This window comes from Thermobia domestica, chromosome 2 (assembly GCF_964235325.1).
Source record: "Thermobia domestica chromosome 2, izTheDome1.hap1.1, whole genome shotgun sequence".
NCBI classification, from domain to species: domain Eukaryota; kingdom Metazoa; phylum Arthropoda; class Insecta; order Zygentoma; family Lepismatidae; genus Thermobia; species Thermobia domestica.
The window spans coordinates 287,919,051-287,946,756 of record NC_137455.1 but is presented as its reverse complement, the minus strand read 5'-3'; the positions used below and the strand labels follow the sequence as shown (position 1 = coordinate 287,946,756).

At 35.2% G+C, this 27,706-nt stretch overlaps 1 protein-coding gene across 2 annotated transcripts in view; it reads left to right on the top strand.

The window, feature by feature from the left end:
• Nucleotides 1-895: 895 nt before the first annotated feature.
• Nucleotides 896-27,706, top strand: part of LOC145678552 (uncharacterized) — a 273,608-nt gene continuing 246,797 nt past the window's right edge. For both annotated transcript variants that reach the window (XM_081748837.1, XM_081748836.1), the window contains exon 1: nucleotides 896-1,092. The gene's annotated coding sequence lies outside the window, so the exon portion shown is untranslated. The remainder of the gene's footprint in view (nucleotides 1,093-27,706) is intronic.

The following is a 27,706-nucleotide window of genomic DNA, read 5'->3' as shown; positions in this document are numbered from 1 at the left end:
ATTTTTTTAAAAATAACTCTCCCAATAATAATGAAATAATTGTTCCAATAATTCTTTTAATAAACTGTTTCTAAAATAATTATTTTTAGAAACAAGTAATTTAAAATATTTTAAAACAATTGTTCAAAGAATTCTCAGCAGGAAAAAATAATTGTTTTAAAATAAATGTTATGTTTTCAAGAAAGAAATATGATTCCTTTAATAAAGAAATAATTGTTGAAATTATTCTATACTTTAATTAGTAGATAAAAAACAATAAGCAGTTGTTCACATAACTACGAATAAACAAAGAATTGTTGAAATAATTCATTAAATTAAGAAATAGTTGTTGAAATAATTCTAAGTGAGCAACTATAATTTAAATCTATCATTTTAACTAACTCATACCAACAAAAAATTACAACACAATTGTCTTTGGGCCGAAATATTTACTTTTCCCATTTTTATGAAGCGTTAGGTATTTCAAAAGTTCTAAGTAGCACGAATTAAAATTAAAACATTTGAATACTAACGCCATTAGCATTCAATATCTTAGAGTGTTCGAGACAATCTGTAAAAGAATATGAGCAAAGCCTTTGCAAGATTATTTATATTGAAGATAACATAGCAAAGAATAAAATCTGTCGAATATTATTGCGTAAGATTTAAGTACAACAATACTGAGATGGCCCCGTCTTGTATTATCCAATCCTTTCTACACACATGTAATTGTGTAAGAGGAAATTAAGGTCAAATGTTATGGGTAGACTTTTAGGGTCTGTAAAGGGAGCAGGGATGGTTATATAAGTGCGCGGGAGGGCTGTTTCCCAGGCGAGGTCGATGCTAAAGGGAGAAAACGACAAGGCATCCCAATCGAGCGATGCGCGGGTTCGTCGACGCGATGGTTCAGTGGAGTGCATGGCGTCGTCCGAGGCGGCGGGTGTTGCGGACCTCGGTTCGACTCTCTGTTCCGTGTTTTTAGCTGCGATGAGGCAATGAACGTTGTTCTCCTGCACCTGTTCGCCCTGGTATGGATGACGGTGTCCCAACAGCAGCAGGAGGACGATAACTACAACTACGATGACGAATACGAAGACGCCTCAAATACAACAGGTGAGTGTCCAAAACAAATGTTCCTTCCTCACACATCATGGAAGCCAATTAATGGGTTCTAGAGGGATGTCAGATCAATTTACTTCTCAAAATAACCCACTATTTTCTGCTACAGAGGGAAGAGTATTAGGTCAACCAAGTTACTTATATTTCTTGGTTAGGTAGTCTTCAATCTGAGGGTACTATATATAGATATTGTTATAAGGTAACAAAATAATCCCCTGTAAAGTGTCAAATTTCAGACTTAAGAGACTTTGTGTTATAAAATCATGGAGAAAATTGTGTGGGAATAGTGCATATCAAAAGTCCAATAAATAACCACACATCAAAACACTTTATTTCCTGAATGTATATAAGCATAATTATTCACATTAGCTTTAAGAAATTTTCCAGATGTCCAAACTTTTCAAAGCCAGTCTTTTCGATATACTCACAAAGACTAAGAAAAATCTTGGCTCTCAAAGTGTATCAGATTTCAAAAATTTACTTTGTTTTAGATTTTTCAAATCTTTGTTATATACTAAGAATATTACAAAGTTTAACAGCAAAGACAATTCATTTTTCTGTATATTTTTCAGACAACATTGAGGATTTTTTTATTAATTTGCATCCCTTGCGTAACGGTGAATTCTTCCATGAATATTTAATCTGTGTACTATATATTTATGACGCTGCTGCAACCATACACTTATATCCTACATAAAATGAAGAAAAAAAATATTTAAATCTTTAAACAAAATGTTTAAATAATTTTCGGTGATAACGTATTATATTATCGAAATATTTTATTTAAAAATTTATGTAATTCTAAAGAAAGAAAAGAAGAACACTTCGTTGTTCAGGAAGCTTCTACTCACCTGAATACCCAGATTTTAGAAAAAGATACCTGAATCATAGTAAGTTAATGAGATTCTTCTGAACTTAGAAGTCAACAGTATTGGAAAAGCTGCAAGTATACAAATGAATGCGATCGTTGTTGAATTGTGGTGTTGCAAAAGTACGTGAGTGAAAATGTCAAAGAGAGATAAGTTCGATTTCCAATAGGGGGAGTGTCTCTAATCTTCCAAAGAATATTGAGCCTGGTGATTTTTGTTAGGAATAATGGCGCATACAACGTTTCATAAATTGGTTACTTAGAGCTCCCTCGTGGCTGAGCGGTTGGCGCACGCGCCTTTGGTGAGGGAGACCCGGGTTTGGTTCCTGGCGAGAACTCATGTGGTTCGGATCCCACGTTAAACAGTAGGTCCACATCTCATATATCTTCGCTGCTGAACAGTACGGCAAACTCCAAATCAAAACAAATGAAATTGGTTACGTAGGAAAGTGGCGTGTAATACATTATACGTGTAATATGAATATGAAATTTCGTCTTTTATATAACTCGAAAACTGCTTAAAATATCAATTTAATTATAATTTAATATTCAAATCTGCAACCAAACTCCTAAGAAAAATCAGTCAAGATATCTAAATAACTGAGTGAAGACGCACATAAGAAAGACCTAGTGGTTATTAGAAAAGAGAACCCCCTTTTGTTAACACTTCCAAAAAGGTTTGCAGTCTTCAAACTCTTTTAAAACTACAGATGTCCTTAGAACCTGTTTTGTGAAACTGATAATTATATATTTAATTTTTTTGAGTTTAAGGACCTGAAATCATGCACCGAGTCTAAGGGAAGAGGGTGATAATAAGGTGGATGATCATCGTGATATTACGAAAGTAGGAGGAAACAGAAAAATCCCGAGATAACTCACACACACAATGTTTTATCTCCACAAAGTCCATTTGGCATGAGCTGTGATCGAACTAGAGATCTCACGCACCCGAGATGAGCATTTACCACTGAGCCACCGCGTCCTCATTTTTAATATGAAAATAAACTGTAAGCATGTAAGAAACTGAGGTGTCTTAACCTCTTAAGAGTTGGACTTCTGATAGGGTGATGAAACGCACTTTTAAAAAGATGTTATATTGTGAAGGGACCTACTTGCAATGCTATTATTTGTGGGTTTTCTTCATACAAAGTTCACTACTTCATTGAAGGTGTAAAAATCCTTAAATAATCATATAATATTATGAAACCTACAAAATGCATCAAAAGCTCCTGAAAATCACACAAGAAGGAAAGAAATCCTTTTCAAGATCTGTGTATGTTTCTTACGTACACAGAGGAGACATTTCTGAGAGTTTATTTGTAGCAGGCTCATAACCACAGAGTGGTTGAACTAGCAAATGTTGAAGGACACCCACCCGTGAACCGGTACAGTTTGTATTTATTTTTTCAACGTTTTCTCAAGAATTCTTAAAAGTAAAGGAATTGAAATACATGGTATCCCTTTCAATCATTATATTATTACATGCCTGTCTTAAGTTATTATATAAACGAACTCATAAGATCTCTGACAAATGTATAGGTGATGCATTAATGAAGTAAGAATAAATTTATATAATTATATTAGCTGATTCGTGTCCAGGGATGAATTCAGGGGGTAGCCCGGGGGGAATCTCCCCCCGAAGAAAATTCATTCCCCCTGGAGAAACTTCCAAAATTTCAGTCACAAAATGTAGAAATTACTTCACCCAATTATTTGCTTTTCTTTCCGTGCACGTGCAGACGAAATCCATCTCTCAATATACAGATGGTGATCAGAAAAATGGAAACACCTGTAGTTGGTAACACGTCACATGTATGGGTTGGCAGTGATGTCGTGGCGCCCGCAGCGCCGGACCGCTGGGGGGGTGTCAGGTCGGTCTCCATACTACGTCAGGCGCAGTGGAACAGCAGTGTCCAGTGGCTGCAGCAGACGGAGGTAGTGTAAAATGGGAGACCTCTCAGATTTTCAAAGAGGGCTAATTGTTGGTGAGCGGTTATGTGGAGTGAGCGTGACGGCAGTGGCTACTGTGTTAGGTGTGTCGCGTGGGACAGTGTCGAAGGTGATGACGGCCTACACAACACACAGGAAAACCACATCGGGGAAGCGGAACAGTGGGTGGAAGAAAATCATGAGTGACAGGTCACGCCGGGTATTAAAGCTCATTGTCACGCAGAACCATCGTGCCACTGCGGAGCAAGTGACGGAGGAACTCAATCAGCACCTCCCCCACCCTGTTTCGACAATCACATTCCGCCGCGAATTACATGACATGAACTTACGGGGTCGTGTTGCACGGGCCAAACCGCTCATCAGGGACCATAACGCTTTCGCACGCCGCAAATGGTGCCGCGACCATGCAACTTGGACCGTTGAGGACTGGAAACGTGTGATGTGGTCGGATGAGTCATCCTTCACCTTATTCCCAACCACGGGCCGTGTTTATGTGTGGAGAACGCCCAAAGAAGCTTATGATCTGCAGTGTCTCCGCCCAACTGTGAAACATGGCGTCGGCTCGATGATGCTGTGGGCCGCCATATCATGGTTTTCATTGGGTCCTGTCGTCACACTTAACGGACGAATCACTGCCAACGATTATGTCGCAATTTTAGGAGACCACTTGCATCCTATGGTCCGGATGTTGTTCCCGGGCAATGACGCCATCTTCCAGGATGATAATGCACCCATTCACACAGCTGGCGTTGTTTCAGCGTGGTTTGAGTAACATCGGGATGAAGTTCAACACCTCCCCAGGCCCGCCCAATCCCCAGATCTCAACATAATTGAACATCTGTAGTCCGTCTTGGAAACACGACTCCGGCGACGATTTCCACCTCCATCCCCTCTCACAGAACTGGCCGATGTCCTGCACGAGGAATGGTGTAAAATTCCACTTGCTACCATTCACGACCTCTATGCCTCCATCCCACGTCGCATCAAGGCTGTTCTGAAGGCGAAAAGTGACCCGATACCATACTAATCTGGTAAGTTGCAATTTCGTTCAGGTGTTTCCATTTTTCTGATCACCATCTGTTCATATAAATGACGGAGACCCATTGTATATAAATATTAAACAATTAACATCTAAGATAGAACACCAAAATAGTCAATAAAACCTATATTTCTTAACGCTATGAGACCGAGTTTGGCAGAACATGAAATTTTCAACTGTTGAAGAAAGATTTGTACACTCTCGCCCTATATTATATATTAGTACTGTAGGTAGCACTAACACAGATTGAGATAGGAAAGGAAAGATAGGGCTTTGATCATTCCATATGATCTCTGATGTCAGCAGACTTCATTCAGTTCCTTGAAAATGTACAGTTCTTGCATTATTTGAAATAGAGCGCCTAAATTCCATTTCTCGCATCGGAAATAACAGACGTAAATGTGTTTTACGATTGTTAAAATAAACACACCTTTCTTTAACTAAAAATAAGTGAGATAAAGGGTGAGATTTAGAGGGATCAGGGAGGAACAGTTATCCCTCCTGGATTAGAGATTTATATCGAATTTATCAATATAATAGTAGTATATAAGTGAAGGATTGCTATTGAAGGTGACGAAGATCCTGCTCAGTGCCGTGCAATGGGGAAGGGGCAACGGCCCCGGGCGCCGAAGTAAGGGGCGCAAAATTCGGGAGGGAAAAGGAAAAGAAAAGAAGGAAAGAAAAAAGAGAGGAATGAAACACATATGCACATGTAGGCATGTGCACATATATAAAATGAAAGGAAAAAAGTAATAGAAAGTGCTCAAAATCAAGGAAAAGGGTTTACTTTTTAAAATTTTCTCACCTTTCGCGGCTGGTTTGTCGACCTCACTCACACGTACGGGGCTACCGTGGTATACTCTCGCCCCAAGCGCTGATTTCCCATGACACGGCACAAAGTCGTGGAAAATCCTACTGAAGACAGTCCTACTGAAGATTTCGTAAACTAAACTATTGATGTGTATGCAATGAAGAAACCAAGGCTAATATGCTTGATTTAGAATCAGAAGTGTGAGAAAGAATGATAACTTTTTGTTAAGATATTCCTATGTATGTTTGTTTTAGGACAAAAAAATATTTGCGTTAATTTAAATATTTTTGAAAACTTCTACATTAGTAACAAACAGTAACTACTGAACATAGGAAATAATAACAAAAATAGCTACTGTAAATAGCTGTTAAAGTTTAGTCTAAAATATTTTTGCCAGTCTTTATTTAATGTTTTAGATAAAATTAAACGATTGTTTTTTTTTTAAATTATAATCTCTCATTGAATATTTATCAGCAATTAGTCTCGGTATTAGGTAAGATGTGCATGTGAATGGAATTGTTAAATATGCTGCTTTCTTGCAAAAATACAGAAAAACAACCCTTCCCCCCGAGGAATTCACATTCCCCCCCGGGTGAAAATGTCTGAATTCAACACTGTTCGTGTCTCGTACATGAATAGCGAAATTTACAAGGTACATTGGCTAAAGAACTAGAAACGATAAAAGAAATAATACTCTTTCGCTTCAAGAATTATACAAACTTCTTGGTGCTACCCTCGTTCTTGCAATGTGTAATATACCTTTCCGAGCATACAGAGAAAAGTAGATAGGATGAAAGTAGTAGTGGAAATTTAATTGGAATTGCTAACCGATTATTAAAGAATACGTAATATGAGATGTTACAAAGCTTGCTTTTTACTTTATCTTTATCCTTCAATTGGAAACTTCGCACAGCACATTTCACAGCATTTCACATATAACATATCCTAAATCTATTCACAACTTCAAAACAGTTGTAGGTTTTGGAAAAATAACCTTACCATTGGGTTTCTCTTCGAACGAGGATGTTGTTTAATATGTCAAACGACCATGTTGCCCTTTAAAATAACAAGTTGCTTCCAAGATAGCGGTCTCCAATATGGCGGAGGACAACCTTAAACACGTCATAATGTTTTCCCCTTGCACCACCAATTATCCCAGTTGGCTTCGAATAAACTGCATTTACAGTTTCTAAAATATTTAGCCCGGTTCAGATTTTGTATTTCACTTAACAAAATATTATCTTTCAATTACTTCGGACATTTGTACATTTTTCAATATGGCGAACGAAGAATTTGTGGGATTTTAGTATGTCATTTAAATAACCTTTTATCATCACCTATGTTAAATTTTAACTTGTTAATAATTACACCGTAAGTTCAATAAAATTTTAAATCAGTTTGACGGTAATTTTCGGAATTTTAGAATTTAGAGCTTAATATTTCTAAAAGTATGCGTTTTATGAAAAATTGTTTCTCTTTAAAACATATTGTGTTATCTATGTTCTATAAAACGACACTAAGTTTATCTCTTTATGTTCAACCATAGCGAAGATATTGCTATTTTTATCTGGGAATTGTTCATTTGACACTTCCGGCCGCCATTTTCCAATGTGGCGACGAATGTCACCTTGGATTTCTGGGGACTTTTAGTATGTTGTTTAGAACATCATTCCCAACATCTGTACCAATTTTCACCTTGTTACTAATTTGTTCCTTACTTTTTGCTAATTTGATTGCACTTTTTTTTTTTTTTTTTTTTTTTTTTTTTTTTTTTTTTTACGTTTACGGCGAAGGAAAATTTGCCAGTTAAAAACGAAATTTGACACATATCATAAAGAAAGCCTATGATGGCCTGCAGCTCAGCTATACAAAATATTGCTGTTTTCTATGCAAATGGGATAGCTGTGATAAGGCTTCCCATTACATCAAAGAAAAGACTAACCACACCGTAAATCTTTGGAGCCAGGAGCAAAGAATGTTGAACATGTTCCTTTGATACATTCCAGCAGAGTTTTACTTTCTCCTTTATATATCAAATTGTGTTTAATCACGTTTAAAAGTATGAATTTCGTTAAAAGTATGAACCAAACATATGATGCCTTCAAATATATTCTGCCTAAATTTTTACAAATTACTGAAACTAAAATCAAGAAGGGAATATTTATTGGCTTTCAAACGCGACAACTCTTCAATGATCCTGAATTTGATGCAGTGTTAGATCAGGAGAAGATTGTATGGAAATCTTTCCGAAACGTGGTGATGGTTTTGTATTTAGGAAACGAGAAATCTCAGAGCTATAATGAATTAGTGGAGCACCTAATATCTTCCTACCAAGCCATGGGGTGTAATATGTCACTAAAAACGTACATGTTGCACTCTCACATAGATCTCTTCCCAGAAAATTGTGGAGCAGTCAGCAATGAACATGGGGAACATTTCCATCGTTATTTATATCTAAGATGGAGAAACGATACCAGTGCCACTGGAGCAAGAATATGCTTGCTGATTATAATTGGACAATTGCTAGAGATGTTCCAGAACCATAATACAAACGACAAAGAGATGCCGTTTGTAATAACCATGTAAGATTTGTTTTATCACTTCCATTCTATATAGCTTTATTTTCTCACTAACCCTTGTGCATTCTTTGGGACAAACGCTGTGCCGCGCACATATATAATCAATTATCATACTAGAACCTATATGCTTACTTCAAGTGATTTTTTGTCTCATGCGTGGAGGGTCTAACGTTATAAGAAAATGCATTTTCCACTCTTTACATACGAATGACACTTTATTTTTAATTTATATATCCCTTTTCTCCTATATGAAATTTGGTATTGTTAAGCAGGACAAGACTATCAGTGAATCTTGGCACACGCATTACATATAAACCAGAATAGTTTTCAAGATATATTAAATTTGGGTATCTGTAGCCAGGCCGCACCAAGGGACGTTACAGTTGAAAAAGCGATTTTGGACGACAAATTCCCAATTTTACCCCAAATTTCTCTTTTCTCGTACATCACACACACACACATTACCATGGTACTATTTGAAGGCCTGTTTTATACTGAAGAGAATGACGTATAAGTCATGATACTCAGTTGAATAGTACTGTTTAGATTCTTTTATTTTATATCTCACTTCTCCCTATATGAAATTTGGTATTGTCAAGCAGGACTGAGAAATATTTTTCCTCATAACTATTGTAGATATTATAATGAAACTTTTCACACGTATTACGTATGATCCACAATAATTTTCAAGGTATATTATATTTAGGTAACTGTAGCTGGAGCCGCAACAGGGGCGCTACATTTGAAAAAAAGGATTTTTTGGACAACAAATTCTCAATTTTTCCGTCTCTAGTATATCATATACACATGCGCATGGTATCATTTGCAAGCTTGGTTTATGCTGAATCGAATGACATATGAACCACGATACTCAGGATGAACAATACTGAAGCAGTAGCTACTTAAGTGAAAGTCAATATAGAAAATGCAAGAATCTGAGAGTGTCAACACTACATAACATATATTTCTGTCGATCACACTTAAACTCGAACCAATTCAGCATTTTTATTATCCTCTCGTATTTAGGATCCTCATTTGCATAAGAAAATGTACTTTTCATTTCCAAAGAATGAAAAAACTTAAAATTTGTTGTCCACTGTAATGAACGATGATTGAGGGGCTCGGAAGAATATAATAAGTACCACTTCCAGTGAAATCGAATTCTTAGGTGGAATTGGCTGGGATTCAACTATAGAACACTATGTAGGTAGTTTAATTTTCGAAATGTACCTGCAGATGGCAAATAAATCTTGTTTGGTATGTGACATTACATTGATTTGCATGGGGATGGTGAACCTTCCTTCCCAGTTTACTCGAAAGATAAAAAATATTATACAACATTATGTTTCCCTTAGCTGCTCAATTCTTTAATTTTCTTCACTTGGTTAAAGGTTTAAAGAGGAACGAAATTGACAATATATGGAAATGAATATCAGAAAAGGAAAATGGAAGATAATAACAAAACATAGATTGGTTAGTTAGATTTGAGTTTAGAGTATCTTTAAGGCGCGAGGCTATATGAAACATCGACCTACAGCTTAACGTGGGATCCAAACCACATGAGCTAACGCCGGGAATCGAGCCCGACCACCTCACGCCAATCGCACGTACGCTAGCCAAAAACATGGATGAGATAATAATTTTATCCTCTGTTATGCTGTGTAGGTCTATAGAAGACATTCTCCTAATTTGTCTATAGTTCGCATCTGCTACGTCTCACTTACTGAACAGAAAAACATCATTCAAAATGTCACTAGTCATTAGAGGAAAATTTAAAATTCTAAAATATAATTTCAGTTACACTATAAGAATACAATTTAGGATTCTCATACTTTCATATAGGCTACTATGACCAGAACCGGATGTAGGTTTGATAAAGCCTAAGCTATTGAAGGTGATTGGGCCTTTTATTATGTTCAGCTGCCCTTTGTCACTGACATTTTAGAGTGCAGGCTAGCAGGAAGGGCCCCATTACTTACATCATAGAAGCACACTGTTGTATGTAGATTTTATTTTATCTTATTTTTGGAAATGTACAGCTGGTTTCCTTTTAAATTTTGGGGGGCTCCCAAGAGAGTTGGGCCCTAAGCTATACCTTGTTTAGCCTTACGTAAATCCAGCACTAACTATGACACTAAGTTTGTTATAAAGTACACAATTGTATTTAAAGTATTTAGAATAACGACACATTCATTAAGACAATATTGCCTTGAAAAAATATGTATTGTAAAGCATGTAAAGTGTTAGAATTATGAAGGAACAGTGACACCAGATATATTCCACTTGATCTTCATTAAACAAAGTTCACAACACAAAATACAAAAAATACAAATATTGTAAGTAAGAAATAAAAACTTTTTTTATACCTCCGCGATCAAAATAGGTGATTCTTAAGGAAACGGTCACGCTGATTTTGAAAATCACCATAAAAATGCCCTGTCACGTCAGGTTCAAAAGATATGAACAGATTCATTATTTGGATATGAATCTGTTCGGACTACTATAATAGACAGTACAACCATGATTATCCGATACAGTTTTCGGGATATTTCTCAGCCCTTATTCAACCGATTTACAGCAAATTTGGCAGGTATGCTTCTAAGGATTTCTAGTTATATTCTCCAAAATTTGAAATAGATCGGTTGAATAGGGATTAAGAAATAGCCGGAAACTGTGTCGGATAATCGAGGTTCCACTGTATTATACGTTCATTAAAACGTTTCGATACACATTATTACATGATGACGCCTATAAGGTTTTAACATACTTATAATATCGTGCAACTCTCTTTTTAAATCAGCTTACTGAATCATTCGTAACAGTGGTCTAGAGAATAACTTTGTTCACGGAGATAAGATGTTTATAAAAGGCCTTGGAAATATCTATTCAAACTTTTGATGATGATTTCATTATTAAGTATCCCCCTTTGTCAGGCTTGTCATTATCAAGTGTCTACACCATTGATAACTTATATTGTATCGAGATATGCATCTTACCTTCCTTACAAACGCTTGCGTTTGTGCTGCCTCTTGTAATCCTGCTTACAATTAATGTTGCTAATTAGGGATTGTGTCACTAAATCTAGTGATTTGATAACATATTTTAGACACGATATTTATTTCGTTTACCATTGTTAAACTAGGGATTTGGCGACTTTTAAAATGTACTGCGAATAAACTAGCATTATTTCCATTACAATTAAGGTTTCCAGATACTTTTCGCGGTATGTTTAGTGATATTATTGTTAACGTTGTTGGCAACACTGCTTATAATTCTTATCTACTTGAAAAAAAGAGGTAATAGGGCTTTGAGAGGCACAGTGTCTTTATGGCAAAGTATTTTGAACTTCCACTCTTCGATTCTAAACGGTTAACTGGACTTACTTTATTTTCTTCATTTCAGAAATTACATGTATGAGCGAAATAGGCTATATGTCATGCAATATGTGCAAAAATTGTCATCATTTTCGTTTTCTACGCACCAAAGTCATTCAGAATCACCTATTATTTTCCCACAGGTAAAAATCATGTTGGGCAGTGTAATCAATTGAATTAAATAACAGAGTAAAACTCGATAATAAGCTTACCTCCATCTTGTGTGCTGCTTCGTTCAAATCTTTAATCTGTATATTTCTGGATTCCACAGACTAACTTATCATACACACGGTTAACATACGCATGTGCAAGTATTGCATACACTTTCAGCCTAACACTTGTTTACTTTTTCCTTTTTCACCTTATTGGCTTTTCCAAGGTCTTGGATGCCAACAGAACTTTGCCCTGTTTGCTATTTTTTTTCCATATATGTGATGCCCTTTCTCTAAGTGAAAACTGTTTAAGCCCTTAATTTGACTAACTTTTCTTCCAATACTGTTAACTTTGGTACACTTGCTTGTTTTTCATTCTCTTCCAGCACATTCATTGAGGAATTTGAGCTCGCGTTTGCGTGTTTAAATCTGAAATTCAGATTAAAGGTTTTTGAATAGCATACTTTCGCATAATGTCCAAAATATAAGCACCTGAAACATCTCTTTCTTCTTGCAGGGCAAAAATTTTCATTGTGGTTTCTTTGACATCTCTTACATGTTTTTACTCTTGTCTCTGTATAGTTAATCCCGTCCAAACCAATTTTCTGGAAATTTGGTTTACTGAGAACGTCTTAGTCCAACAATTTCCTGTTTTAGTAGAGCAACCTGTTCGTCTCTCTGTTGTAGCTCTGATAGTATCCAAGTCTTTATATTTGTATCTAACCTTTTTTACTCACTCACATCAGTCAGGAAGCGTATTATATTCTAATATGACTGCGCCATTGTCATTTTATATTCCAAATATATCTCTGTAATTCTCTGTAACCGATATCTAGCTAATCCGTCTACAGTAGTGTCGAGAAAAAGGTAGAATTCCCTACTGTTACATTATCTAATTTTAGCCTTCTATCTGCTTTCGAATTACACTATTAAGATCACAATTTTCTTGCAGAATTTGCCATCTAATCTTCTACCATAAAATTAATTACGAAGATTATATATATACGTCTGTCTGTGTGTGACTTGGGCACTAGACGAGTGGACCGAGACTTACCAAATTTTTGCCACGGGTACCTTGGTCCAGGCCCCAGACCGAAACAAAGGGTTCTTTTAAAAATTTGAACCAGGGGGGGTCTTGGAGGATGGGCGTTTATCAGGACATGTAAAAGTAGTAGAAAATGTCCGATATTAGTGTCGAATTCATAGTTTTCATGGTCGCTGAGATCAATGGTGAACCTCCGATCGCAATTACTTCCAAATTCACCCCATTCTGCTACGAGCCGGAGGTCACCAATAGGGATGTCGAGACGTAAACATAATCCAAAATGGCCGATATTAGTGTCAAATCCATAGTTTTTGAGGTCGCTGAGACCAATGGTGACACTTCCATTAGCGAGGACTTTCAAATTTACGAACCCACGCGGGCCCAGGGTCACCTGCAGGGGGGGGCACCGAGACATGTAAAAATAATCTAAAATGACCGATATTAGTGTCACGTCCATAGTTTTCGTGGTCGCTGAGATAAATGGTGATATTTCTACAGGCGTTGACTTCCAAATACGGCCCCCAAAGTCGGCTGGGGATCAGAGTCGTTTTCTTTTTCAAAATTCGAACCAGGGGGTTTCAGGGGGCGTTTACCGGGATATGCAAAAGTAGTAGATTTTTTTTCCTTTCGTTGTTCAGTTTGTTTACATAGATATTTTATATGACCCATATGACCAATGCGAATAATTTCGTATTGCTGCTAATATACATATGACGTACTCCGAATAAATAGAAAAAAAATTAGAGGAGACTGACATTTTCCTTTTTTGAAAAGAATTTGTTGTTTCGAATAACTGCTTAAATAAGTATCACATCCAATTACATAAATGGTTTTCAATAAACATGAAGATCATAACGTCATTTTCAGCGATTTGATATCAGAAGCTTTTCCGCAGCTATGGAAAATTGATAAACTTTGCATTCTTGGAGCAGAGCGACGTAGTACTACTACAAGGGGACCGAAGAAAGATTTTAAAGATCAAAGAGAATTAATAATAACACAAAGGCTTTTCATTACGATGGATATATGAAACGATGGATGATAGTATACACAGTACGTAAAATAATGTAATTGTGAAAATTTATTGCAATTACAATCAGGCGTCTACCAAAAATTCTTGCTGTAATGTTGTAGAAGGAAAGCAACAATCATTTTAAAATTTGCCACAAATACGTTTCTTTTACAGTAGGTAACAATCTCTACCCACGTTTTTCATATCATAGAGATGATTATTAAAACAACTAAAACAGCTAAAAGTATGGAACACATACGTAAGATGTCTGAGGTGGTAGCACTGAAGATACGAATGCAACATCTGGCCGCTGTTAGTAGGATCCTCTGTTTTACATCAGAGATTAGAACGAAGACGTATATTGAAGGAGGCATATGTTGGTGCAAAATGGGATAAATCACTTTTAAAGTGAGTAAATCCACTTCCACTAGTTGGAGGTGTAAGATCATTTGGTGGAGGTGTATCTAAAGTGCTAGGCGTATCGCGAGGAATAGTGTTTAAGGTGATGATAGTCTACAGAAATCATGGAAATATCGACAAAGGGTAATAGTGAACAGAAGTCTTCAGTAACATACATCGTGAAGCATTGAAAAGGATTGTGATCAAGGACCGTAAAGTGATTTTATCATTTCTAACAACAGGCAGCGGTTTTATATACAGTGGACTCCTAAAGCAATGTATGTTCCGAATTGTCGTCTCCCATCATAAAACAGGCACAGCTGTATAATATATGGACCGCAAATTCCTGATATTTCGTGGGTTCTATGATTATGATTGTGGAATGCATTACTGCCAGTGATTATGTAGACATTTTAAGAGACCACATACATCCTATAGTGCAAATGATTTTTTTTTCTGACAATGATGCAATTCACACTGCTGAAGAAGTTGAAATTACTATGACACCTATCACATCCTGCTCAATTTTTAGATCTCAACATTATTCAACATCTGTGGTCAGCTCTGGAGCTCAGACTCCAGAGTAGACACTTCGCCATCCTTGCTGGTAGAACTGACTGCTGAGGAATGGTACAATATTCTTCTAGAAATCATTTATGACTTGTATTCCACGACGAATCGGAGCTGTTCTGCAGACTAAATGCAGTTGTATTAAACATAAAAGTTTCCATTTCTATTAGTTGCTTTCATTAAGAGTTCGATAACGATCTGTAATTATAGTATGCTTAATTTATACTGCTCGTCTCTTGTAACTTAGAACCTTATAGGAAAAGCGTAATAACATGTATAGACAGTCAATAGAAAGAAGGAAGTTGGCCAGTGTTTCCAACTTAATGTAAAGTTGATTTTTCAAATGACAATGTAACATTGATTTCAACTTCTTACATATTCTGAATCTACATAAAAAAGAAAACTTGCAAGACGGGACACAATGCTACAAGAAACTGAGGGAAGAAAAATACGTTTACAATTTAAGTACATAGGTTGCAAATGGTTTACTGATATTCTGATATCATAATAATGAATTATAAATATTAGAGTAAAATTTACAAATATTAGGATTCTGAGGATTTGAATGTTGTACGCGTTTATCTTGGAAAATTACTTCCATAAGTATCACTTCTTACTACGCAAAAAGTTTCGTGTAAAATTGTATAATATTTTCAAAAGAATTTTTCAGCTTAAGCCATGTAGGAAATATGAAAACACGCTCACACACGTACTCACCACATACATTCAAATTTCAACCTGAATTTTTTAAAAATCGACAAATCTCATTCCGTGTGTAGAGGATTTTTGCATTAATATAATTAAATAGTATTGGAATAGATTTTGTTTAAAGTCTCAATCAAAAATAGTAATTTGTACAGAATTTAAAACCAATATTTCTTATATCTTTGGAACGATTTGAGATATTATATTCTTTTTAACTATATAATAACTTACGTTTGCGAAACATTTTCTATATAATAAGATGTAATAATTATGTACGTAATTTTTCGACTCCCTTTTGAATACTCAAATTTCACAATTGTTTATTATGTTATAACTATGATGTTAGTTATACGTAATATGTTATCACGAAAATATTCAACATCATAATACTTTACATTTACGTATTGTTATTAATTTAACTTGCGCTCTTGCTACAAGGGACATTATCCAATTGTCCGGCTCCGATTTCAATGAAATTTTTCTTGCTGATAGAGGACATGCATTCATTATTTGCGATGACAGAAAATTTTGCCATGGTGCATGTTTTCTTTTATATATATATATATATATATATATATATATATATATATATATATATATATAATTGTTAAGAGTTTGATGTGGTTATTAGAGATTACTGCACAAGTCCCTTACTTCCCTTTGTAAACGGAGTGTTAAGGAAAGAACAACCATGTAGATCCATGTAGATACATATAATGCCTAGGGGGAAAGTCGTATGGTAGGTATGACCTTGACGGCAGTCATCTTGAAATCCGCCATTTTGAATTAAGGTCAAGTTTTTTAAATGGGAATAGAGTCATACGATACATAATTTCGGGCTAGAATTTGATCAGGAAGAAAATGGTGAAGTTAATTTTAAGATACGCCCATTTGGAGAAAAGTTACAAGCGTATTAATTGTTTATACTTACTACATGCGTAAGTCCCTTACCTCCGCTTCTAACCCGCGTATTAATGATAATAAGTGGATAAAAGCTTCGGTAATATATATTATGCCTAAAGGGAAGTGATACGGTAAGGGTATCATTGATGGCAGCCATCTTGAAATCCGCCATTTTGAATTAAAGTGAAATTTTGAAAATAAAAACCATATCATGTGACATCTCATTTTAATAGAAAATTTTCCCAAAAAGCCAATGGTCTGTTTATTTTTGTTCTATAGTTAGCCAGTATGAATTTAGGACTGCTTCTAATGTGCACCAAATGTCCACTATTCGATCTTTCAAATTGGCAATACTCCTAATTTTCACCGCATGTTTTAAGATTCCAATTGGCATTTTGCAATTGTTGCCATGGTTCATGTTTTCTAAATTTATTGGGCCTACATTTTTTAAGAGTTGCGATTTGTCAGTTCGTTAATAGTGTTGGTATAAGCATCCAGCAATATTTCTGAATTTTGAAGACTTGCAATGTAATTATTTATTTTAAACCATAATATATGAGGAACCTATGGACCTATGTGACGTAAAGAAATACAAATGAAATTATAAGAAATTGGTGTTATACGAACACAAAATTATCAGGAAATGTAGCCTACATATTGCGCAAACGACAACAATAAAATGTTTTTAATAAATACAACTTTAAAGGAACAGCAGCAATGATAGAAAATATCATAGAAGCATAATATGACTGTTCCCAACACGCTGTTTGTACCAGGGAAATATATGAAAACAGGTAGCTTGTTTATAAAGAGGGTAACTTAATCGAGTTCCCGATCAATATTGATTATAAATCTTGCAAACATGAATCATCGACAACAATCGCTAGAAAACGAATGACTTTTTTGTCTGACTATCTAAATAATTGCCATAGAAAATAAATAAATAAATAAATATACAATAAAGTAATAAATATAAAACAAAACAAAAGGCCATTGATTTACACAACAAAAATATTCCGTTTTCCTTTTTGAAGTGAATTTTCATTTGATTTCTCGTCTCATCTACTATCCATTACATGGTACATCTTCGGTATTACCTGAATGCAAAGCTGAAGTTGTTTCGTTGTGCGATAATTCGTGTCAGTAAACGAGTTTTTGAAGGGCAGGTATAGGAAATAAATAATTACATGGCATAGGAAATAAATAATTACATGGCATAGGAAATAAATAATTACATGGCATAGGAAATAAATAATTACATGGCAAGTCTACAAAATTCAGAAAGATTGCTGGATGCCTAACCCAAAACTATTCATGAACTGACAAATCGCAACTTTAAGAAATGTAACAAATTTAGAAAACATGAGCCATGGCAACAATTGCAAAGTGCCAGTTGGAATCTTAAAACATGCGGTGAAAATTAGGAGTATTGCCAATTTGAAAGATAGAATAATGGACGTTTGGTGCACATTAGAAGCAGTCCTAAATTCATACTGGTTAACTATAGAACAAAAGTAAGCATACCACTGACTTTTTGGGAAAATTTGCTATTAAAATGAAGTGTCACATGCTATGGTTTTCATTTTTCAAAATTTCACTTTAATTCAAAATGGATGGCTGCCGTCAAGGATACCCTTGCCGTATCACTTCCCTTTAGGCATAATATATATTACCGAAGCTTTTATCCACTTATTATCATTAATACTGGGTTAGGAGTGGAGGTAAGGGACTTACGCATGTAGTAAGTATAAACAATTAATATGCCTGTAACTTTTCCCCAAATGGGCGTATCTTAAAATTAACTTCACTATTGTCTTCCTAATTAAATTCTAGGAAATTATGTATCGTATGACTCTATTCCCATTTTAAAAAACTTGACCATAATTCAAAATGGCGGATTTCAAGATGGCTGCCGTCAAGGTCATACCTACCATACGACTTCTCCCTAGGCGTTATATGTATCTACATGGTTGTTCTTTCATTAACACCCCGTTTACAAAGGGAAGTAACGGACTTCTGTAGAAATCTCTAATAATCACATCACAACTCTTAACAATAATATATATATATATATATATATAGAAAACATGCACCATGGCAAAAAATTCTGTCATCGCAAATAATGAATACATATCCTCTATCAGCAAGAAAAGTTTCATTGAAATCGGAGCCGGACAATTGGGTGATGTCCCTTGTGAGGTAGAAACATTTCTCTAAAGGAATAAATATCTTGTAACCTATATAAACAATCATTTTTCAATTACATAAAATTCTACAGTATTAAATTGTATTCGTATTATCGTTTAACGGGGAAAATGTGAAAAGACGTACCGGATTGATAGAACTTAAGGTGATCAAAATGATATGAATGAGAACCATGGAACTTACTGAAGTTAAAATAATAATGAAATATAATTTCGTTAATGCTTTTACTATGACAGTATCACGATGATAATATAGCACGGTTAATAGAAATATAGCCTAAAATTATAATTAACAATTAATTTTTAATTTCTGTTTAATTAAAACACTGTCCAAGGATAAGTCAAGTATCAATCGGTAGATCATAAGAAGGTAAGTCAAAAATTATTCGCAATTTTGACGTAACTCTTCTTGTATTGTTTATAATGACCTCTGTCCACGTTTATTTTATTGTTATGCTATTGTGGTCATGCTATGAAAGCTTGATCATAATTCCTCCATTTTCCTTTCTTTTGTTGCAGATAGATCATGGCCGCTTCATTAGATGTTTGTACCAAAGAGGAACAACGGCAGTGATCCGGGTTTGTAGTCGCAAGGTGTATCAGGGGGCGCAATCTATCAAAGACTTTTGACACAATGCGGGAACAGTGTCTTGCCGCAGCAGAGTGTCTACGAATGGATTGAAAAATTTAAAAATGGTCGCACAAGTGTTACACACGAGGAAGGAGCAGGACGATAACAAATAATGACAACATTGAGCGTGCACGGGACATGGTTCTGTTAGACAGACGAATGGCTATTGATGAAGAAGCACATCGTCTGGAAATTAGTCAGGTTGCTGATACACCTTCCGACCACAAAAACCAGATCACTCCTCGTTGTTCCTCTTTAGTGCAAACTTCTAATGGAACGACATAATCTATCTGCAACAAAAGGAAAACAAATGGAGGAATTAGGATCAAACATTCATAGCATGACCACAACAGCATAATAATAAAATAAACGAAGACAGAGGTCAGTATAAAGAATGTAAGAAGAGTTAGGTCAAAATTGCGAATAATTCTTGACTTATCCTCGTATTAAACTGGAGAGAATAACATGACTGTGAGTAAGTTTACTAGAAAATCAAAAACATGAACTCTTGAGGCACTAAAATGATGTCGTTTCTTAACAATAGTAATTGACGGTTTGTATTTTGCTGAAAGAAATTATTATTCATTTATGTACGGTATAAGTAGTGAATTAAATTATTACGTGACAAATTGCATTTTTTGCTGTATCTCTTTCCCTAACGGCGAGCACACTCCCTTACGCGAATACTACTTGTAACATTTTCACTCTATTAGAATTTAATGTCTACCTTCAATTGAATCCCCTGATAAGGCAAATGTGGTGACCGGATTATAAGGAACCTCTCGAACAGTAGATCATACCACTTTCCAGTCAATGCCATATTATTGCAATATTTCCTTCTATATTGGGCCTCAACTGAGTATTAAGTATGTCACATATAGCAGCTATGAAAATTCCAATATGCCATGCACAAATATGAGAAATCATATAGAACTACAATGTCCGTCCGTCGATCTAAAGGTAACAGAGCACAAATGGTAATATATACATTATTATTATTATTATTATTATTATTATTATTATTATTATTATTATTATTATTATTATTATTATTATTATTATTTTAGTAAGAGGACTTCCCATCACCACGTTATTCCTCTTTTCCAATATTAGAAATAAGAAAACTAAAATTTCCGTAATTAAATAATGAAGTAATCGCTGAGCATAGAAAACCAATTTTACTATAAAACTAATATCTACAGTTTGGCCAATACAGTCTTCCTCCATACTTACTATTCCCTACCAAATTATCTTCTCTTTTCCCTTTTTGTCTCCTTTCAGTCTTCTTACCACTCTTTCTCCTCCTTCTTTCTTTGACCCACTTCTCCTTCTGCATTCTAATTTCCTCTGATCGTAATCATTTCCTTCTAACTGCTAATGGCAAACTTTATATCTCCTTCCCTTAAAAGCCCAAATGATTGAAATCTACTGACATCAATAGAGCTAAATCTCTATACATATAAATTAGAAGTCTTTTTTGTTGTGAATTCTAAGTCCCCGCCCCAGAGAAAAGTTCTGTTTCTACCCTCATCGCTTTATTAAATCAAGAGTGGTAGATTTAATCACTTTTAGAATAGTGGATTCCCACAGAACAAAACTAATAGTATACAGTGGCAAATTGTTTTTAATATGGATTTAGTGTTTGAAGAATATATTCAAACTCACCATGCATTACCTTATCGAAACATCGAATTCTTATGCTGTAAGAAATAACGAGAAATTATTTTTTTAAAATATAAATTTAAGGTTCCCAAAGTAGATCCCATCCTTATGACTCTATTCTAAGCAGGAGTCATAGGATTAACCAGTTCCGTTTCACTGTAAATCTTCATACAACAAAGAAGACAATGGACATCGCGAATATTTTGGGAGTCGATTCAGTATCCTAAAAATAGATTTCATCTTCATCCTTACGCCCTGTTGTAAAAGGAAGTGGTACACTCATGTCCAAAATTATTGTCGCATGTCTATAAATATGTTGTTGTCGGAATATAATTTGATAACGAATTCGACCGGTATTTCTTATAGACCTAATGTTAGTATGTGTATATTCGGCAAGGACATGTATGTGGCAAATTTTATGTGCAAAGAGCAGTGAATAAGAACAATAAAACGAAAATAAAACTTTCTTGTCCATTTAGCAACATTTTGCTTTATTCATTCTAATTTTCGTATTTATAATTCTTTTCCTATAAAATTTACCACAAATATACATTTCATGATTATACACATAGTATCAGTATTAAAAGTACCCTGTAAAATCACTATCAAATTATATTCTTACAAGAAGACAGTTATAGATATGCGACAATGATTTCGGACGTGAGTGTACATAAAATCATTTTCAGTTTTAGTATTAGGTTTTTAGAAAGCAGAAAAAGTAAATAGTAGCGAGAAATGCTTTTAATACTGGATTCAAAGTTCCAAGAGTACGATGCATTCTTATCTTCATTTAGAAACCAAAAATAGTGGGCTAAACTACTTCCGGTTTCAATATTGAATCCTTATGCAGAAAAAAAAAAAAACTGTTAAAGGTAGCGAGAAATCTTTTTATTCTGGATTCAGTATCCTACTTCGTCTCCACCCCTATTCATATATATTAAAACCTAAAGTAGAAGCCATCAGGTTTTAATATTCGGAGCAGTTAGAGGATGAAGATGATATGTAACAAATTGTACATTTCGGGAAAATTGCCTTTCACAACTTTGTTAACATATACCCTTCATTGTTTCTAAATTTCTTCTCTCAGGCGAGGACTCACTAAATGATGTGTTATGTAGCAAGACTAACGTATAACACGTTCATGAACCGCCAGAATTCAACGTTTCGAAAAATGTAACCTGACATTTTCATCCTCTAAGTGCTTCATTTCATCTTCAAGCAAAAATGACAATAAATTGCAAGAAATGATGCCTGATATAGATTCAGCGTGCCCAAAAATAAATCCCAACTCTGCCCTTATGCCTATTAAAATCTTAAGTGGTAGCTGTATCAAGAAGTGTCATTTAGGTGAGTCGTAGGTTAAATGCCATATGAATTTCTGGTTTCGATATTGGGCCGCTATATTTTGGAAGTATAACCTAATTTCAGAATGTGAAAACGGAATCCACTTTTTATCTACATAATACAAATGAAAATGATCTTGTGTATAACCGAATCACAGGAAAACGGCCAACCGTTTGAAATGAAATTTTGGATATAGTTATTAACTACCTCCAATTGTGTTTTTATCATGTTATCTTGATTAAAATAGTATCCTAAGGGGAAAGCGGGGTCATAATTTGTGCGAAAAATTTAGTATCTCACAAGCCCGTTAAATTACGAAGGTGAAACTCAGTATAGAAACTTTTTATTAAAAATAAACGGATTTATGTCCCAGCGATTTACAAAATTTTCATTTTAAGAGAGGCAAGGCTGAAAATTTTTATAATTTCCTTCGTCACATTGAAAGCATTAATTACATCACAGTGAAATAGTTGAACAACTTGAAACGAATATCGGAACACAGTATCTACCTCGAGCTGGATGTTTATAATGTTACTTACATTAATGGGCTCATTCTAAGGAGAGAGAGAGAGAGAGAGAGTTCAAAATATATATCAACATACAGTATCACATGAGTCAATCAAGGTAGAAAAATGAAACTCAGCATACAAACTCTTCATTAAAAATAAGGGATGCATGTCTTTGTGTCTTTTAAAAGTTGTCGTTTTAAGGGGAGAGGTGAAAAATATATTTTTCGCCGCATAGAAATTGATGTTGTCTGCTTTTCTAATAGGAAAATGGCTGAACCACGCGAAATGAATTTTGGTACACAGTACCTACCTCAAGGTAAATGTTTATTTTGTCAGTTTGATTAAAGGGCACATCCTAAGGAAATAAAGGGGTTCAAAATGTATTTCTAAAATATAATATTATATGGTTTTCACCATTAAACTTTCATTTACCTAGTACATGCCTATCCAAAGGAGGGAAGGGGTTATTTTTTTCATAAATCCACATACCCCGTGCGAAGAACGGGCATTTCAGCTCGTATGCACTAAATCTATGATCATATTGACATTTTTCTTGCAAACTTACAGCCCTTTTCTGAATGGAAACTTATAATGCCGAATTAAAAGCACTTTGAAGAGAAAAGTTTGATGTGTTTTAACCATATCAGTGTATACTAGACAGAAAGAAAACTTGACTCAAATAATCACTAAACAGGACAGAATAACATACAATATTTAAAAATTATTTTCTAACTTACTTGGAATAAGATTTTAAGACAAAAGTTTATGCTCAAAACGTACATTTTTTTAAACGAATGAGTTAAATAAGTTGCTATATCATAGAAACTCCCTAAGAAATATCTTGGAAGAAATTTTGTTTCGGAGGAAAATGCATAATCAAAATCATGAAAATATATGGGATTGTTTGGAAGTGACATCTATAACCAATTGTGAGATAAAATTGTTTTGACGAGAACTTCTGTATATCCGGAATGTTACACACAAAGGAAAAACAATAATGGGTCTATCTAAATAAGCTAATCTATTTCCAATATCTATGATGTATTTCATAAATCATGTGAAGAAATGAATATATGCACAAAAATATAGAAGGTGGCCACCGCAGGGGCGGATCCAGGGGTCGATCGCTCTCTCCCCCCAGAAGACAAAACTTTCTTATTTTATATATAAATAAAACCCATCCTAGAGTTTGGAGCTCTTAAAAGTAGCTCTAAGTAGCAATATTACAACCCACCGCCCTCCCCAGAAGTCGGTTCTGGATTCGCCCCTGTGCTACCGTAAGGAACAAGAGGAAAAGGGTGAATACTAGTGAGAAGATAACGAAGTTATGTTAAGTAAATTCACAAAATAATTTGAATTTTGAAAAGCACTGAATTAATTATTAGACACATATTGCGATTTAATATACGATTAAATAGAGAATTCGACCTTCTCCGTTTTCTGAAAATATTCAATTTTGAATCCATGTTGAATTTTATAAATTAAAAGAAAATGTAGTCATACGATACATAAACTTCTTATAAAATACTCTTAGAAAAAGTTATTAACCAAATATGTTTTTAAAGTTTCCTTAATTTGTTTGGAAGATATGACGAGAAAAAATTGAATCTTGAAATAATTATTATTCTTCATTAAGATTTCACACACACATTTGAAATGCATTTGTTACTAAAATCAAAGGTATCAATAGAATGTACTTTTTTGTTTCGTACGAGTATAAGGGTACTTGATTTTCACAGAAAATGAAGAAGAAATGTGTTAAATGTAATTAGCGTGATTCCTCTATGTCAAAGCACAAGGGATTGGAGCTGGTCAAGTGTGGTACTCACTCATGTTTGTCCACAAGCTGTCAAGAATAACTCTATTATTGTATTTAGCTGAAAGTTATTCAAGCGGTAACTATTTAGAAATTATATTTCATTTAACTAACTAACTAACTCTATGGCCTATGGAGCCCGGAGGTTCAGTGCCGCGTTCAGAAAAGCTCTCCACTGACTTCTATCCTTAGCTAATTGCATCCAGTTTCTACTTTGTATTCCTATCTCTGCGAGATCTATCTTAATATTATCCTCCCATCTGCGCCTAGGTCTTCCTAATGGTCGTTTTCCTATGGGTCTACCAGTCAAGACTTTGAAAGCGTTTCTACTTTCTTCCATTCTAGCTACATGACCTGCCCACCTAAGCCTCCTAGACTTGACGACCCTAACAATGTTGGGTAAACCGTATAAACTATGTAGTTCCTCGTTATGAAGCTTCCGCCATTCCCCATTCTCGTTCCTCTTGGGTCCGAATATTCTTCTCAGGATCCTGTTCTCAAATACTTTCAGTCTATGTTCTTCCCTCAGAGTAAGCGACCAGGACCGCATTTTAGCCAATAGATCAGCGCATGGCAAGGCGTGGTGTATATTTGGTGTGTCTGATCTAGTTTGATCTGGGTCTGATCTACTAGATCTGATCTGGCTCAAAGATCTAGTTTCCTTACGTGCATAGTAATTTCGGTATAGTATCGTGAGTAAGGTTGCCAGACTAAACTGTAGGCGAGTTCGGATATCATTGCTATTTGTGGTAATTCTTTAAAACGCTGGTGTGGCTATTCTAGCATATGTGGAGATCCCATATCGTTGTGGTATATGTATTATCGGTACTTTACCGTGAAAAAGTGGTAACATGGCATGTTGGCAATCAATAATGTACCAAGTTACCCCTTCCCATAAAATAAAGATCCAAGAATACAAATAGCACAACGATATGGAATCTCCATACATACATCATCATAATCATACTACTACTATTACTACTACTACTACTACTACTACTACTGCTATTGCTACTACTACTACTACTGCTACTGCTCCTACTACTATTTATGTCGAGAACAGAACCCAACAAACCCCTGCGGGGGTTCTAGTCCGTTTCAACTACTACTACTACTGCTACTGCTACTGCTACTACTACTACTAGTACTATTAGTACTGCTACTACTACTGCTACTACTACTGGTACTACTACTACTAATACTACTACTGCTACTACTACTACTGCTGCTACTACTACTACTGCTACCACTGCTACTACTACTATTACTTATACTTACATTGAGAGCAGAACCCAACCAACCCCTGCGGGGCTTATAATTGGTTCCTACTACTACTACTATTACTACTACTAATACTACTGATGTCGAGAACAGAAGCCAATTAACCCCTGCGGGGCTTCTAAGCCGTTCCTATTACTATTACTACTACTACTACTACTACTACTACTACTACTACTACTACTACTACTACTATTACTACTACTACTTATGTTGAGAACAGAACCCAACCAACCTCTGCGGGACTTCTAAACCGTTTCTACTACTACTACTACTGCAACCTTACCCTACACTAAGCATTACAATGCTTAACTTACCTCACATTGTGTGTGGGTATAGTCTACCGACCTCCACAAGGCTATAGCACTCACTGATTTCGCACCCGTCACAAATTGGAATACGCATAAGAATCCCGCGTGTAATTTTCGATCTCAATTTACCACGCCTACTCGTCGCACTAAATAGTTCTCAAATGTTCTTTCCTACTTAACACATTTCGGATTAATACACAGATAAGCTAGATCAGTGACCACATATACATACGACAAGGCCACTCCAAACACTGAACGCAATTACACTTTAAAAATCATTTTAATTAAACAAGGATCTCATACTTCACAATGCTCACTAACATTTAAATTTATAAATTAAACGAAAAGTAATCAATGCATTTTAATTTTCTGCATGAAGCAACGAACTACTTACCAGTTTAAGTGTTCCGCCACACTCCAGAAATACAACTTCCGCTACATGGGCGCGCACATACTCACTACAATGTAAACAATCAACATGGCTTCCAGCCGTCAAATTTTATTACGCAAGAGCTTTCGTAATTAAATTTAATTTTGTAATTAAATTTTCAATTAAATTTAAAGCTACTTATATATAATCTGCAATCTTCGCTACCACCATGTTAAATCGACAACATAACTAACTAACTAACTCTATGGCCTATTTAACCCGGAGGTTCAATGCCGCGTTCAGAAAAGTTCTCCACTGACTTCTATCCTTAGTTAACTGCATCCATTTTCTACTTTGTATTCCTATCCCTGCGAGATCCATCTTAATATTATCCTCCCATCTGCGCCTAGGTCTTCCTAATTGTCGTTTTCCGATTGGTCTTCCAGTCAAGACTTTGAAAGCGTTCCTACTTTCTTCCATTCTAGCTACATGACCTGCCCACCTAAGCCTCCTAAACTTGACGATCCTAACAATGTTGGGTAAACCATATAAATTATGTAGTTCCTCGTTATGAAGTTTTCGCCATTCCCCATTCCCGTTCCTCTTGGGTCCGAATACTCGTCTCAGGATTTCGTTCTCAAATACTTTCAGTCTATGTTCTTCCCTCAGAGTAACGACCATGTTTCGCATCCATATAGAACAACAGGCATGATTATCGATTTATATATTTTAAGCTTCAAATTCCTCGACAGAATTCGCGACGACAAGAGATTTTGAACCGAATAGTAACACGAATTCCCAGCTTTTAGTCGACATTTAATTTCTTCCTCTGTTAATGTGTTTCTTCCTCTGTGGATATGATTTTCCTCTGTTAATATTAATCCTAGATATTTGAAACTATCCACTTTATCAAAAGTATTGTTTAATATTTTAACACATCTGTAATTTGCTGTATTACGGTCTCGACGCACTTCCATGTATTTAGTTTTCTCTGCATTTACTTCTAAAACCATGTCCCTGCAAGCGTTTAATATGATCTCTACATTTCTTTCTATTGTTCTCCTATCATCCCCTAT